We start from the raw sequence: 15,515 nt of genomic DNA, 5'->3' as shown, positions 1-15,515 counted from the left end.
CCCGAATTCCAGTGAAGACCAATGGCTGTTGCTAATAAGGAATCAATGATAAGCGGCTGTTGCGATAAGGCAAATTTACTTGCAAAGATTATGGAGAGAGGAAAAGAGTACTAGAAATTTGGGAAAATTTGTCACCCAGACTCCAAAGAACACCACCTGCTGTAATCTCTCATGATGACCTGTGTGAGAACTAATAAGTGCAAAGAAGATTAAAACAAAGTGCAACAAGACCGAAGATATCCCTCTTCATCACACTGCGTGCTGCTACTCGGTGGCTGACTGGGCCAGTTTCCGAATGTTCATAACAGAAATACTCCTATGCTCAATATTCAAGAAAAACGTATCCTCTATAGCATTTGACTCAACAGATTGGTTAACTGTTAGTAGAGACAGTTGTACACCCCTAAATGTGCTGCGGCAATTGCATGTAGAAATCACTATTTTAATTGCTTTAAACGAAACAGACGTTCAGAAGATAACACTGCCTTTACGAATGCCAGCAAAAGGATTATAGAAAATCCATCTTTTACCGTAACAGTTAAGACTAAAGTAACAAAGGCTTAACAGAGGCGTATCTTCTATACCAACCATTATCCACTGACCTGAAGTGATTACATCAACATCCGACAAAGCCAAACTTTTTGCATCAAATTCCACTTTGTGTGATCAGGGCTGTCTGCCGCTGAATTTCCGTCCAGGACTGAAAATACCGAGTGACATCTATATATCAGTCTGCGATGTTACCAGACTTATCGCAAACCTTGATTCAAAGCAAAGCAACAGGCCCTGCAACATCCCAATCATAGTGCTCAAAAAACTAAAGGTGAAACTAGCTCCTATACTAACAAAGTTGTTTAAATGCTGCCTTAAGAGATGCTTCATAACAACCTGAAAAACCTTGACAATTCAGCCAGTAGTTAAAAATATGAGGAAATCAGTCATCTGCATCTCAGTATAGACCAATCTGTCTTCTGGAGATCGTCAATAAGTTGCCTGAGTCTCTGATAAATAGAGAAGTTGTCAACCACCTCAGCAAAAATAAACTAACAAGCAATATAGTTTCTGTTCTGAGAGATCACCAGCTGATGTGCTTGTGGTAATATCACACAGGATAAGTGAATCTATTGACAATGGATTTGTTTGTAGCTCTTGACATATCTTAGGCATTTGATAGGGTTTGGCATAGAGGCTTACTTTACAAGATTTCAAGCTAAGGAATAGCTAAAAATGTCAGATCATCCCTCACATTCTTTCTCTCTGATAGGTTTATTACAGTATTCATTAAATAGACAGAAATTTGAAGCTCGCAGTATTAATACTGGTGTATCTCAGAGATCCAGCTCTCTTCCTGATCTTTATCTATACTTTCCCAAATCATATTCTAAGATAATTCGTCATCATATGATAATATTACCATCTATGGCAACACTTTAAAGGCCGATAATGACCAGGTTTCTTTTTGATTCTCTTTCCTCCAACTTGGAGTGGATGATAGAATGGGTAAAATATAAAAATGAAAGGCTATTTCCCTTTAATATATTTAAAACCAAACTTTTTTTTCCACAATAAACGCCCAAATGGTCTAAGTTGAAATGAACGACTCTCATCTTGAAGTTCATGGCTTTGACAAACTTCAGTGACTTTCTCTCCTGATCTGAAATGGAAGATCTACACCAGATATTTTATTTATTTCAAGTATTTGAACGATTATCCTCATCTTCTAGTTGCTTTTTATGTTTTGGCCAATGAGCAGGGTTACTTTCTTGTCTGTTGGACAAAATACCATGCGGCTGCTTCCTGACTGACTATAACAGGGTCGTTTCCAAGTTATATATGACCAAGTTCTTGTTCAGCCATCCTATTAAATAATATTATGACGTTGTCTCATCATCTACCTATTAACTCTTATCCTGGAGTGGCCTCCTGGCCTTGATAAGTGCTCACCCTCAAGTAAAAAAAAAAAAAAAAAAAAGAATAATTTCCGAGAATATATATTATGCTTCTTTTATATTTTTAGTCTGATGTGGAGGTTTTTGTACGAATTTCATTTTTCAATTTGTAGTATTCTTTATTTATCACCAGCCCCACGGACTAAAATGATTTGTACAGTGATATTACTCATGAAAACAGATTAAAAAACGAAAAGAAAAGCACCATAATAGATAAAATAATATCTGTGAGTGTACATAACCTTTTGTACGCGTGCAAGTATATATAACCTTTTGTATGTGTGTAATATAAACTTTTGTATGTGTGTAATATAAACTTTTGTACGTGTGTAAGTATATATATATATATATATATAACATTTGTATGTGTGAAAGTAATATATATATATATATATATAACCTTTGTATGTGTGAAAGTAATATATATATATATATATATAACCTTTGTATGTGTGAAAGTAATATATATATATATATATATAACCTTTGTATGTGTGAAAGTAACATATATATATATATATATATATATATATATATATATATATATAACCTTTGTATATGTGAAAGTAATATATATATAACCTTTGTATATGTGAAATATATATATATATATATATATATATATATAACCTTTGTATATGTGAAAGTAATATATATATATATATAACCTTTGTATATGTGAAAGTAATATATATATATATATATATATATATATATATATATATATATATATATATATATATATAACACCTTTGTACATGTGTAAGTATATATAACTTTATCCCCTCTTCAAAAAAAAAAAAAAAAATTCCACTTTTGTGAATTAATTTTCTTAATTTTTATTTCTCGAAAACGAAAAATAAAAATAAAATGTTATTTTCTTTTTTTTTTTTTTTCAGGAATTCAATTTTTTTCCTGACAAGTGTATAAATATATTCCTATTTTGATCTTCACGTTTCTTTAAGTAAATGTGTAGGGAATTAAACGGCAGCAATAATTCGCTAAGTATCAAAATAAAAACCTGCAAAAACATTTCTGCAGACTTGAATTGGCGCTGACCGTTTCCTTCAAGGAATTCCATGCAGTTTCTCCTCAGTGTCCAGATTTGGGTTGCAAATGATGAAAATATAAATCGAAACTCAATTTAAAATATACAGTAAAAACATGAATGACTCAAAAAATAAAATATGATTTGATCCATAGATTTTGAAGCTGGAGGTTTTTTAATAGATCAAAAAAATCAAGCAGAGTCACTAGATTTTTATTTCTTTAGTCTTAGATTTGTGTTTTTCCGTTTATTCTTTGTTTCAGCAAAAAACATTTTTTTGAATCTATATAAAAATTGTGGCGTCTATCGTATGCTAAGATCAAACACCTCCCCAAATAAAAATCTCATAAAAAACCTAATGGTGGCATAAATTTGTTATGTATTATTTGCATTATTTGAGCTATTGTTCTCATATTGAGTTATTTTTACAACGTTTCAGCCGATGTAATTTTTCTTCAAGTGTATCTTGTCACACTAAAGAATTCTTCTGTTGAACTCTAGAATCTGTATGGAATTTCAAACAGAACATTTAACACAAAGGGATAACATGATCGAATAGAAATCTGAAGTAATAACAATTACCAGTATAATCGAACTCCAACCTCCAAAGAAATTCACTTGGACCTGAATTTCATCTAGTACTTTATCCATTACGCCAAGGTTCCTTGCATACAATTCTAATATGAACATTGTTTTTAGATGTATAATCTTACTATTTATCAATATAAACTATCCTGGTTGGCCGGCGTTGCCCGGGTGTTTGGAGGTGTGTTGAGCAAAATTTTTTAAAAAGTGGTAGTAGGCAGGCAGGCTCGAACCCGTACCGCGAAGCAGGAACAGAACGTGAAAAAAAAAAAAAACCTGACGTCTTAGCTGTTGCGTCCATCGCTAAACCGGAAGTGACATAAGGTTAGTCAATCGAAAAGAGGGGATGACTTTTGAAAATATCGGCATAAAAAGCGACCCCTCCCTGTAGAAAAATGCCCAATTGAGGGTGAAGAAATTAAGGTTTTTAACCAATTTTTCGATATTTGTCGTCCGAAGGGTCGAGCTTCAAAACGATACTAATATTGTAAAAATCCGTCACTTCTGTCGAAAGTTTTAGACGGACATACAGACATACATACATACGTACATACATTTAAACAGACAAGTGAGATTTATATTATTATAGCTTATTACTTATTGCCAAACATACACATATAAATGACCCTGTTTGTGAGTTGAACGGTCTACCAAACTACTGACTATTTTTGGTCTTCAGACATGAAATTTGATATATAGATTTGGACTTTTAGAACAAATTCGATTTGGTTTTTAGCTGCTAAGAAGTCAAAATAGAAAAAAAAATGGAACTTTCCAGGCCTAAGTCAATTTAACGTTAGTTCTATGCATGTGAAAATATACATTTATACATTTAACAATGCTATTTTTAAAGTTTTTATATGCGTTAGACTTCACTCAGATGGCAATGAATAATGTTGGAGAGCTATAGGCTTTAGTTTCGATTCTTACTGTTGACAGCAAAGTCCTATTTTTTTAACTTTTGAAATCACAGCTATATATTGGGAACAATATAATAATCAATAAAAAAAAAACTTGGCTCTAAAATAATAATACGAAATCTGTATGAATTATGTTTTTTTTCTAAAAAAGTTAACTTTTTGTAAGTAAAAAAAAAAAAAAAAAATCCAGCTGAGATCGAAACCAAGACGTAAAGACAGCGAGTCAAGCTCTATAACTATTAGGTCAGCTTGCCACGATCTTTAAAAAAGTGATTTTTAAACCTACTTATTCTTATAATGAAATTGTTATGTGAACGATTCGCGCATGCAGTCGTGAAACGGTTGACAACCAGATAAAAATCCGATGACCCTTTTCCAAGTACCAATTTTTTTCTTTTTAATTTTGTCCCCTTTGCATCCCCTTTTTCCGGATGAAAACCGATTAAAAGCTTACCACGTATCTGAATACCCTACATACCAAATTTCAAGTGTAGATCAAAAATTAGTTGAGTATATAGGTTGAGAGTTTTCCTCTCACATTCTCACTTTTATACATATATAGATCGATTTTTGCTTTTGTTTTAATTCCGCTTTTAAACATGACGTAAATAATAAATCAATGACGTCACGCTAAAACTATAATTATTTTTAATGTTACGTTTGAAGCTCTATTTATAAATTCAAACAGGTTAATCGGTAGAACCTTAAACTGAAAATCTCAAGGCTTCAACTTTGATTTTATTGCTCATGGCATCTGCTTTTTGTTGTGACTTTATTATTTACTACTAGCAGGGGGCCCCGCTTTACCCCGTTGTAAAATATGCTTAAATATATTTTAATGCAGATTTCATAATTATTGATTGATTATTATATTATACCTAATATATAGTAGTGATTTCAAAAGTTAAAAAAAATATAACTTGAAATGTAATAAGTCCCCAGACGTACCCCTCCACCATACTGTATACCGATACTCTAATGCTGAGTGGGATAGCTTCCGTACATTCATATCTGATTTACCTCTGCATTCCATGTTTAAAAAGGATGTGTCCTCTATAATATCAGATCTGACCGAATGGTTAATTGTAGGCATAGACCAATTCATACCATCTAAAAAATTCCAACAAAAACCTAACAGCCAGCCATTGTTCTCCCCAGAATATGCTGCTGCTATCGCGCACAGAAATCACTTTTTCCATAACTACCAACGTAATAGATGCACTGAGATTAACGCTGCTTTCAGGAATGTCAGCAACCACTGTAAAAGAGTAATAAAAAATGCAAGAGAGCTATATGCCCAGTCTGTTAAATCCAAGGTAGCTGATCAGCGGCTTGGTTCCCACCAGTTTTGGAAAATAACAAATAGGATCCTCAACAGAAGTGTGCGTTCTATCCCAACCATTATCAATGGACAAGAGGTCATCTCGTCAGCATCAGACAAGGCCAAACTATTTGCAAAGAACTTTGCAGCTAATTCTACCCTATGCGACGAAGGCCATCAACTCCCCATATTTCCTCCTATAACACAGAACACACTAGATAACATACAGGTCGCCAAGCTAATCAAGAACCTTGATTCCAGTAAAGCAACTGGCCCTGACGGCATCCCAATTATAGTGTTAAAAAAACTTGAACCAGAACTTGCTCCCATACTTACAAAACTGTTTAAGCATTGCCTTAAGGAGAAGTGCTTTCCGACTCCCTGGAAAACCTCATCAGTATGCCCTGTATTTAAGAATTCAGGTGATAAGTGATCTCCCTCTCAGTACAGACCAATAAGTCTCCTGTGTGTTATGAGTAAGTTGCTGGAATCCATATTAAATAGAGAAATAGTAAACCACCTCAGCAGAAACAACCTTCTTAGTGACACACAATATGGTTTCCGCTCTGCAAGATCTACTGCAAATGTGCTAACGGTTATATCTCACAGGATTAGTGAATCTCTTAACAAAGGCTTCCTTTCTGGGGTAATTGCTCTTGACATATCAAAGGCCTTCGACAAGGTATGGCATAAAGGCCTACTTCACAAGATTTCCAGCTACGGTATAACCGGAAATGTTTTCTCAATCATTAAATCATTTCTCTCCGATAGGCTCATAAGAATAGTGGTTGATGGACAAAAATCAGAGGCCTGCAATATAAATGCTGGAGTCCCTCAAGGGTGAATCCTGGGCCCAACTCTCTTCCTGATCTACATCAATGACCTCCCTAAACACATACTTAAATCATTCGTTGACATCTATGCTGATGACACGACCATCTACGGCAACACATCAAAGGCTGTAAATGACAAAGTTCTCTCTGATTCCCTCTCCTCTGATCTCGAGCGTGTGGTTCAGTGGGGGAAGACGTGGATGGTTACCTTTAATACATCTAATATCCAACTCCTATCTTTACATCATCAACGCTCTGATCCCCATCTGCCATCAATTGAAATGGATGGCTCTCGTCTAGGAGAAGCCCCGTGTCTTGACAAGTTTCTGGGTTTGTCCTTTACACCTGATCTGAAATGGAACCTGTACATCAAGTCTGTTGCCAAGGTCGCTGGAAAGATGGTGGGATCCTTCTACCGCTCCAAAAGATATCTCACTACTGATGCAATTCTCTATCTATATTAAATCCAAGTACATCCAAGGATCGAATACTGCTGCCATATCTGGGCAGGAGCTGCTAAAAACAGCCTATCCTGCCTTGACAGAGTACAAAATAGACTTCGTGGCTTAGTGGGGGATGCCTTTTTCTCTACCCTGCAACCTCTCTCCCACAGAAGAGATGTTGCGAGCCTATCCTTGTTTTATCGTTATTTCCATGGCAAGTGCTCGTCTGAACTCCAATCTTTGGTTCCCCCCTCGCCAATCTTTCACGAAAAACACCCGTCTAGCTGAATCCACTGTGAAAAATTTCCCCCACTCTTTATCTGTGCCTCAATCAAAACGTTGATTCCATGAACAAAGCTTCTTTCTTAGAACTGCACGCCTGTGGAACTCTGTTCCGTCTGCCTGCTTCCCACCTGACTACAACTTGGATGTCTTCAAGTCCAACATTAACAAATTCCTAATGAACCGCCCTCTTAAGTAAACACTTCATTAAATCTCCACACTAACGTACTGTACTTGCAATAACCCTTATCCCTGAGTGGCTTCCGGGCCTTGATAAGTGGTGACCACCGTGAAAAAAAAATATGCCATCAGCTAGAATTGAAATCAAAACATATAGCTTTCCAACATTAGTCGGTACTGTTTAGGCTATCATTAGGCGGATGAAAATACTTAAAAATGGACCAACTTTAATGCATAATCGTATATTTGTGCATACATACAAAAGCGATTTAAGTCGACTTAAGCCTTTCAAGTTCCAATTTTTTAAAAATGTTGATCTTTTAGCAACTATTTTTACGAGCTAAACATCCGTAAAAGGGCGGCTAAAAATCCATAAAAAGATAGTTCACGAAAAATTTAATTGTGTCGCCTTGTGACACTGCGTCTCAGATGAGATGCACTTCGAAAAAAAAAATAAAATAAAAATAAAAATAAAAAAAGGAGACCGGCAGATATCGTGAGTTTTATAAAGTAGATTTCTAAAAATAAGATTGTTGATATTTCGTACTTATCACATTATAAAAATTATGATTGACGAACAAAGTATTCTATTTATATAAAATAAATAGAAAGTATTTGCTTGTCTAGAAATAAGTTTTCTTTCTTTGATCCAGACAAAAGGGAAACATAACTTCTAATTTTTTTCCCTGCCTGTCCTCTTGACGAAAGTTCTGTTATTAAAAAAATGTTTCCTCTGAAGAAAACGCCATAATGCCAAATTATATATTTTCACATAGCTCTATTCGATGCCCTCGGAATTTACAGATGCTTAATCTTCTGGTTCCTACATCTTATCTAATTGGTCCAGGGATGCTTCCATGGACCACAGAAACAAAATCTCTTTCCACATCCGCTGGCCAACCCAAACCGACTCCAAACTAATTACGTGACAAACGTGATAAACTAATTCTTTGTTAGTCACTACGTAAGCCTTACGTCAGTCATTTTTTTAATTGTTCTAAATCCTGTTTTTCTTTTTGTTTCGTTTTCAAACTAAAATTTTTATAATAAATATTAACTGTAAATAGTTTATTTTTTGCTGTTCATGTCACGTTCTTCTGCTATCAAAATATTTCACATTTCATCATCGGACACACCGCAATTCATCTTTTGTTTACTTGATCCATCGGGTAATCTGGCGCTACCCGGGATCCACAATATCCAACATATATACCATGTGTTTTAAATATTGTCGTTTAAAGTGCTAAACATGATTCTAAACCACATGGTCACCAGGAAACTTATAGATTTTTTTACTTTAGTGAATTCTGGCATACACGAGTTTGATTTTAAAGAGCCTCCAAAAATTGTAACAGATTTCTTAAAATAAGATTTAAAAAAAATCTTTAAAATCTAATAAATGCAAAAATAGTACTTAAATATAATTCCTTTTATGGACGTGACTCCAGACAAGACATGAAACCACTTGGTCGAAGGAGATAAAACAAACAGTGTATCATTATTGCAACGACGGGAGAAGCTTATTAACTTTAGTTTTGAAAAAAAAAAACGAAGGCTATAAGTAAGAGAAAAACAGTCAGCTGGAAGGGAGTTCCATAAACCTATACTTAGAAAAACGTTAATGAAATAGGAAGCTGTATTATGATAATGTATCAAAATAGCGAATCCGTGAAGATCACTGGATCAAAATGATATGGAATAAAGGAGACAGCGAATAGATCAGACATTTCTGAAGAATGCACGCCAAAATAGACAGACTAGCAACACCACGTCTGAGAAATAGGGTTTAGAGAAGGCGGCTGGGAGGAGGCAAGTAAATTACGGGTAGTTAAATTTCAACTATCCATTCTTTAAAGAAAAAAACTGCTATAGATGTTAAAGTGAAAATTGTGTATAAATATAAAATTTATTATTGAAGAAAGTCTAATTTTTGTGAATTAAAGGAAAACGAAAACATTGGTTGTTCAAGAATAGTAATCTTATAAATTTTCGAAGGAATGAGCTTGTGTGCTACACGTAATGCCAATGAAGTTATCGCTAAGAAGAAGAAACGGGGAGGGGCGAAAATACAAGGAACAACCAAAAAAAAAACGGACAAGAAAAAAAGAGACAAGAAAAAAAGGAACGAGAAATAGGGAAAAATGAAAGCGAAGAAAAAAGAAATAGGAAAGAAATAAAAAAAAAAGATATGGGGGGGGAAATGGAGAATACAAGAATGACAGAAATAGAGAACGAGGAAAAAGTAGAAAAAGAGAGGAGAAAAAAGAGGAAGAGAAAGAAAATGTAGAAGCAAAAACATATTCAAAAAGAACAATAGTTCGAAAGGAAAAATAGAAAAGGAGTAAGAAAGCGAGGCGAATAAAGAGCTCAATTGATGCAAATGCCTTTCAACGTAGATAAATTATTTTGAAAGTTCTTTGATTCTAAATAGTTTAGTCCAAAGTTAAATCATGAGATAAAATCGCGACAGCATTACTAGATATATGGAAAGTTTTGTTTTCTGTTTCACTGCGTAAAAGACAGATTTTCTGTTCAGATTTTTTTATCCCAACATTTTCCCGACCATCCATTTTCGTTTACTTTACTCTCAAAACTTGGCATCCATTTTTTTTTCTTCATTGATTCAAGCTCGGTATCAAATCGTTTTTTTCTAAAGTGAGAGCGAACCCCGGAAAGTGAGGGCGAGAGAAATTCTTATGGTCGATCTGATTACCACCGCTGAGATGCATTATCAGCCAGGAAACCAGTTGGCCAATGCTTATTCCTTAGACAGTAAATATCTGTGCACCTGATTTGCCGATTTCGTACAAACATAGGAAATGAAGAAGAAAAACTTTATTTTGTTTGTCTATTTGCAAAGGTGATATGCAAGCCAATCAATGTTCTGTCTCCTGGCTTCAGATTATTGCAAGTTTCAACTTGGCTGTCATCTGAGACAAGTTTAGTTTTTGTTTCAGACAACAATTACGATTATTTGTGTCTTCTGTTGAACCGACATCGCAGGTCATCTTGACAAAATCTTGATCAAACCTGACATGTTTACTTCAGCATAGCTACCCTTCGTCTTTGTCAAGATTATCTGCTCCTTTTGTCTTCCGCTTTCTGCTGTCCATTTAGCTGGACTAGGGCAACAGAATATACTCCTTGTTTTAACTCTCAAGTATATATCCGACAGAGTTCGACATAGTTCATCTACGGAGAACCACATCACTATAAAACCATAAGATACCAACAGATATATACTCGAGTATCAAAACAATGAAAATAATATTCTGTTGTTCTAGCCTTAATAATTAGACATGTTCAAGCGAACAAGAAAGCCATTCTTAACATGAAAGACAAAGGCTTTGACATTATTTGAGAGAAAGATAATGAGTAATCAGAATGGAATATATCTTGCTTGTCATCGTCGTCCCGTCTGCAGAGCAGATAATCTTGACTTTAATCTGAACCGTTTGTCTGTGTGAATGCTCTATGTATCTGTAAGAAAATTAGGGTAGAATAGAAATGGCTTTTGTTTTTGTTTCGTTAAAATATTGTCATTTTAAACGACCACCCCCATTTTATGTTTTTAATTCAATCTTTTCCAACTTTTTCTCATATTTAAGGAGAGACTTCGGCGAGAGGTAAAAGAATGCAATATGTGTGATCACATTTCATTCAATTAATAGTTTTCAATGGAACACCTTTAAAACCTTCATTCTTCTACTTCTCTTCCATTTGCAACTTCTTATAGCTTTACAGCCTTTATATAACTCGTTCCACTACATCCTGCGATAGCTCATTCCACTACATCATCCCCTACATCCTTCAATAACGCATTCTCTTACATCCTTCAATAACGCATTCTCTTACATCCTTCAATAACGCATTCTCTTACATCCTTCAATAACGCATTCTCTTACATCCTTCAATAACGCATTCTCTTACATCCTTCAATAACTCATTCCCCTACATCCTTGCTGAATTAATCACTCTACATGTTTCCCCTTGAAGCTCCCTATCCCTATATATCATTTCCAAACTTATTCCCCTTCACATTTTTCCTAAATCATTCCTCTACACATTTTTGTAACTAATCTTTCTGCATCATTTATAATTAATCCCTCTATATTTTGAGTTATGCATTTTAAACTGGTGATCGTATAGATAATTTTAACAATGATTCCTCTGAGGTTATCAGATCTAAGTGCATTTAATACTCGTGTTACACATACATCGTATTATTCTCATCATTTCCAAGCAAATCGTGTCCTTATTTCTCTTCAATACTTCATGCATCACCACACTTTATGCACATGCCTGATAGACTATAGTTTGGTTGACAGACAATTCTCAGAGAGGAGAGAATGGGCATCCAGAGGTAAAAAAGAGATTATACGAGTGAAAGAGGGGGGGAGTAGGAAGAACGAGGGAGGAACAGAGGCAGAGAAAGGAAGAAAAAATTGACCAGATAAGATCAATAAAGATAGAAGGATGAAGAGGAGAGAAACGGTGGAAAAAGAGATGACAATTAAAGAAGAGATGAGAGTAAGATTAAATGCAAGAGGATGAGAATGAAATGCTGAGAGGAAAGAGATTTACTTGACGCTCATATTAAACTGATGCAACAGTTGCAGGGCGAAAGGCAAAAAATATTTTCTATTACACAAAGTCAAACATTCATAATTAAAAACCAAAAAGTCATTTAGCATTTTTTTTTTCATTTTAATTGTCATGTATTTTTTTAATAATAGCTGATTGGTGCCCAGATTTTTCAACCGGCCAACATTTTACTTTTGATTCTTTTTGTTTTTGAACAAAACAACTAATAATGCAAAAAGTTTCTAATTAGCAGATTATTTTGTTGACATCAATTGACATAAAAAAATCAAATTAAAAGGAACAAAATTTAATTTCTTTTTAATCTAAAAAATTATTTTCCTCGTCAAGTTTATAAAAAAAAATTAGTAAATTTATTAAATCAGAAAAAGTTTTAAAATCAAACACTTGAAGTTAAATCAGTCTTATTTAATGTCTTTTGTTTGATTAGGACAATCTCATAACTGTTCTAAATTCATTAAGTTTTGTATCTCCATGATTAAAAAGACATTTTTGTTTATTTGATTGCAAAACTATTATATAGAATCCAATCGGTTAGGAGTAGAGTTATTTCCCTTGGAGAGAAACTAATTCCTGAACAAGAGTAATCCCCCGTAGTAAAAAACAAAAACAAAAAAACTCTTAGACCCTTCCAACTAATATCATGAACACAAGATTTTTCTTGGGAACTCTCACGTCAGGCATTGTCAGGAATAAAGATCAGATTTAGTTCTAACTAGTTCAGCAAATGAAACACAGACAACGTAGACTTTGAGGTACGTTTCCTAAGAAATAAACAAACAAAAAACAAATAGCGTCATTACATTTTACATGAATACTTTCAGCATTATTCTAGTTTATGGGAAGAATGTATTCTGCGTGTAATCTGGTACAGACACACAGTGGAGTATTAAGAGCAGATTTTTCCCCTCATTTGTTGGCTAGACGTGCTAGAGTCAATATCAGCTTCAGGGTGTTTCCTTTAACATAAACGATACCAGAAAATGCAAGTCTTCACTATATTTTTTATATACATAACGTGTGTATTCATAATTGCATGGGAACAATGTATTATTTATGTTTACTATATAAGCTCTGACTGACCTCGGTTTTACTATCTTTATAGTTTTTTGCAGACAAACTGCTAATAAATGAAATATTTTTGTCCACAAGAGGCTTCTTGCCTGTATTATCTCCAAAATGTAAGAATTTCTCCTGAGAAAATACAAATTCTCACATTATTTACATAATTTGTGCATTATTTTGTTGTATGGATTCTATATGCAAGCATGCGCCTTACTTGTTATTATTAATGCTTTTATAGTTTGGGAGAGAATCTATTAATGATATATTTTTATTTATCATAGGGTTTAGCAGTCTTTTAGTTTCAAACTCGTATACAGGGATATCCATTTGGGATTTAAAATGGTAGGAAGGATTTTTATACTTGAGAACGTCTTGATTCCAAATCAAAAACTATTTAGATAGAAAGTTTTTTTTTTCTATGCAAAAATACTCACTTCTTGGCATACACCAGTGTTGATGGTCCTGGATATGACCTTAAACTATATCCGATGGTGAGGCCCCAGCTTGCGGGTTTTGGGAAGTGTGGAGCCACCCTTTAATTGCCATTGCTCCCAGGTCCACTCTGACCCGGAGTGGTAGTACCTGTTAGGGTCCCAACTATGGGTTAAATAGAAACTGACTTGAAAAAAAAAAACAAATATATTCTATTAAAAAACTTTTCTTCAAAATCACTGATTTCGGCATTAAATAACCTGAAAAGGGTTGATATGCCATAAAACAAAACCAACCAACCAACCAGTGTTGATATGCAGCGCATCATCAACTGCTTATCAGCTCTGTTCAGTGTTTTACTTATAATCAGCATCACAACGAGAATAGCAATGTGTATCCCTACACTTGAAACATAAACAAAAAAAAGCATGGTTCATGGAATAATACGAACTAGCGGGACCTGTGGAAATTCCACAGGGAAATGATTCATATGTAATATATTGATGTTGGCATTCCGTAGATATTCAGCATAAATGGAGACGCTCTGATATCATTGTAGTTATTTTGTTAAAGCTTCAACAGTAGCTATCAAAGTTAGCAGAGACGCCCGGCGTAGCCAGATCATAAAATACGCTTAAATATGATATTTTAATTCTTGCAGATTTCGTATATATTATTATAAAGTTAATCTTCTATGGATTTTTATGTATAATATAGTTGTGATTTCAAAAATAAAAAATATATATGACTTGGGTTTATCAGCTTGAATCGAAACCGAATTCCATATATATATATATATATATATATATATATAGTATGTGTGTGTGTAACTTTAGTTTCTTCAGCTATAATCGAAACCGAAACTTATGAAGAATTCTTGATAAAATTATTTATAAAAAACAGATTACTAAAGGTACCATCAACTAAAATCGAAACTGAAACCAAGACTTATGATGAATTATTGTTAAAATTATTTGAAAAAAAAATATATTATTGGAGTGCCATTAGCTATAATCGAAACCGAAATCAAAACTTAAGAATTCTTGGTAAAATTAATTATTACAAGAAATGGAAGTACATAACAATTAAACGATCCGAATATAAGCGTGGCACAGAAAATAACACACACGCTATCGTATTTTTGTATATAGATAGTAATTGACATGTTTGTTTTCCTATGTTAAGAATGTTTCCTCGGATGCTGAGAGAAAAGTGTGTCTTATGAAAACTGTAAAAGAACGGTAGTAGTTCGTGACATTACCAACTATACAAAGGTTTTTGTATATAAGACGTGTGTTATGGCCGAGGAAGACTTAACTTTTGAAAACTATGATGATAGCACAATCATTTAATATATAAGTTTGGAAAATATATATGTCAATTAAGCTACACAGAATCTTTCTCACTTCATCCTCGTGAGGATTCGTCAAATATTTTTTGTGTTTGTAAAATATGCTTTTGTAACTATATTTCATCATTTATGTATACCAATCCTGTTTTAGAAGGTCTATGTTTGTCAAATAGAAGACCAGAGCATATATAAAACAATGATAGTACAGCTACATTTTCAAATATTTAATTTTCTTACCAAACAGTTTGCAGCATATCATAACTTTTACATATTTAGAGATCTGTTTCATTACGCAGAAACAATTATTATGTCAAAATCGATTTTTTGTGCGTATACTTCTCAGAAAAATAGAAATTTATTTTCTTAGAAAGAAATATACAGGACAGTATAATGTCGGAAAAGAAATTCCATAGAAGATTCATCATCGCGTATTTACTTTAGTAGCAAACTTGATTTTAAGTGTAAAAGTAGTCAAGCTTTAGTTATCGTTCGAGTTAAAAATTC

The sequence above is a fragment of the Euprymna scolopes genome, chromosome 9 (assembly GCF_053919585.1).
Source record: "Euprymna scolopes isolate OS-2025 chromosome 9, ASM5391958v1, whole genome shotgun sequence".
Classification (NCBI taxonomy): Eukaryota; Metazoa; Mollusca; class Cephalopoda; order Sepiida; family Sepiolidae; genus Euprymna; species Euprymna scolopes.
This window is presented reverse-complemented; position numbering follows the sequence as displayed.